This window comes from Aptenodytes forsteri, unplaced genomic scaffold (genome assembly GCF_000699145.1).
Source record: "Aptenodytes forsteri isolate BGI_AS27 unplaced genomic scaffold, ASM69914v1 Scaffold184, whole genome shotgun sequence".
NCBI lineage: Eukaryota > Metazoa > Chordata > Aves > Sphenisciformes > Spheniscidae > Aptenodytes > Aptenodytes forsteri.
The window spans coordinates 2,611,263-2,613,289 of NW_008796078.1; the positions used below are offsets into that span (position 1 = coordinate 2,611,263).

At 35.6% G+C, this 2,027-nt stretch overlaps 1 protein-coding gene across 1 annotated transcript in view; it reads right to left on the reverse strand.

The window, feature by feature from the left end:
* The window catches only part of TRIP12 (thyroid hormone receptor interactor 12), a 77,239-nt gene extending 76,044 nt beyond the window's left edge, over nucleotides 1-1,195 (reverse strand). The window contains exon 1 of the mRNA XM_019474021.1: nucleotides 1,060-1,195. The gene's annotated coding sequence lies outside the window, so the exon portion shown is untranslated. The remainder of the gene's footprint in view (nucleotides 1-1,059) is intronic.
* Between the last annotated feature and the right edge of the window lie 832 nt (nucleotides 1,196-2,027).

The window sequence follows — 2,027 nt, forward strand, 5'->3', positions numbered from 1 at the left end:
CCAGAGTTGATACTTTTCAGAAAACAAACCAGCTACTTGATTTTTTGGAAAGAGCTCCATGTAGAACTAGCAGACAAAAACACAGGAACACTATGAAAGTGTAACAGAGATTCTGTAATTGAGTTATTAACAACATTCAAGACAACTGAGATTTCAGAATGGGTTACAGAACAGAGAAAGTCAAAATACTAATTTAACTCTGTTAGATCAATTAACAATATCACCTGCTATCTAGTTTTGATTTGCCATCTTACTGAGCTGACTTTCCACATAGCCTGACATAATTTTGTTGAAGGAAAACAACACTGCAAACCTAAAAATCTGTAAGGAAGAAACCATTTCTTAGTTGAAGGTGAACAGCTTTTAGATGAAAACACATTAAGCAATTTTGCGATGCACAGCAACCTACTTGGCTTACTTCCAAATAAGTTTCTAAAATGCTCCAGCACCACTAAAACAAGATTAAAATTAATCGCATTAATAGTACAGGTGAGATCTAACAGGGTTTCCAGTAATTTCAAGTGGCTATGAAACTGCAACAATGAAACAGATACCACAAACAGAGGCAACACTAGTTTAGAACAGTCAGACTGTTAAGAACAGTTGACAGAGTGGTTCTGGTGACACTACAGATGATGTCAGCAGGAAGCATAGTTAGAATTCAAGTGTAAGATCTCAATCCGACAGAAACTCAGACTTCATCTGAACAAAATACATGAAGTAAAGAGTTTTGAAAAATACATGATACAACTACATTAAGTTTATCTATCAAGTTACCTAATAGCAATCTACTTTATTTAAAACTACAAGAATAGTTTTAACAGCTTTTGGCTAAGTCTGTGACAGAGGAAAAAGCCTGACGCACGCAGGGAATATACTTTACTCCAGACAACCTCTGGAAGCAATAAAGTATAGCAACAAGTATGTTCATTGCATTGTATTTTGAAAGTGACAGATTGAGATTATTTTGCTTGTCGCTTCAGTGGAGTCTCATAGGCAACTTTGCATTTATTTTAAGTGTGCGCTCAAAAAGTAACTCATTACTACATTTGTATTTACCTCAAGTTTCCAAATATACAGTTCTCAGGTTCTAGCTTACTTGAGTTCATCTGCATACAGCACAGTTAAGTCAGAATCTTCAGTGCCCATTCTGTTCCAACTCCAGTTCGGTTTCGGCAGTATGTCAAGAACCCCTAAGCTATTAAAAAAAGAAAAAAATTCCCATCCTTACTACCGTGACCATAGTGCTCGAGTATTTAAACATTAATGAAAGGCATTTAAGCGGTACCGTTCCTTCGCATACTAAATTCCACAAAATTAATCTTTCCTCTTCACAGTTAACCTGAAGAGAGCTCAGTTTCCACTTTCTCCATGGAGTATTTAAATTTGCAGATTGAGGTGCTCAGTGGCATTTCTCCTAACAATGCTTCTTCCAGTTCGAGTTACAAAGTGCTGATGAAAGTTTTGAGCTGGAGTCCTGTTGTCAAGTCTAGTATAAAACATGGCTACGTTCAGTTGCAAGTCTACAAATACTTGAGGTAAGTAAATGACAAATAAGGAGTATGCAGCGGAACTATATCAACTTAAAAGTTGTCATACAAGAAATTTGAAGAAAGCATATTTGGTATCTTATTTTTGGCAAAGAAATATATTTGTTCTTCTGCCAAGCTTATTGTAACTGAGCAAGGGAATGAAACTAACTTCTTTAATGCATAATCTTATGGTATAATGCAGGTCTTCAATTTTATTACCAGTGTTTTATTGTAGAAAGCTATCTGCTAAATAAATCAGGCAGAATACTACCAGAGTAAGATATGGCAGCATGCACTGTCATTACATAAACATGAAAAACATTGTGGAATAGACTGTAGCAGATCTTTAAAGCACAGCTTTTAACACTTGGAATCCTGGCTTAAGTTATGCAGCTTCCATCACCTTCTTTAAATGAGATACAGAGGAAATGGTGTTTTCTCCAGAAATTTTCTAGTTAACTTCAAATCAAGTTGCATTTTTATGTACACCAATGG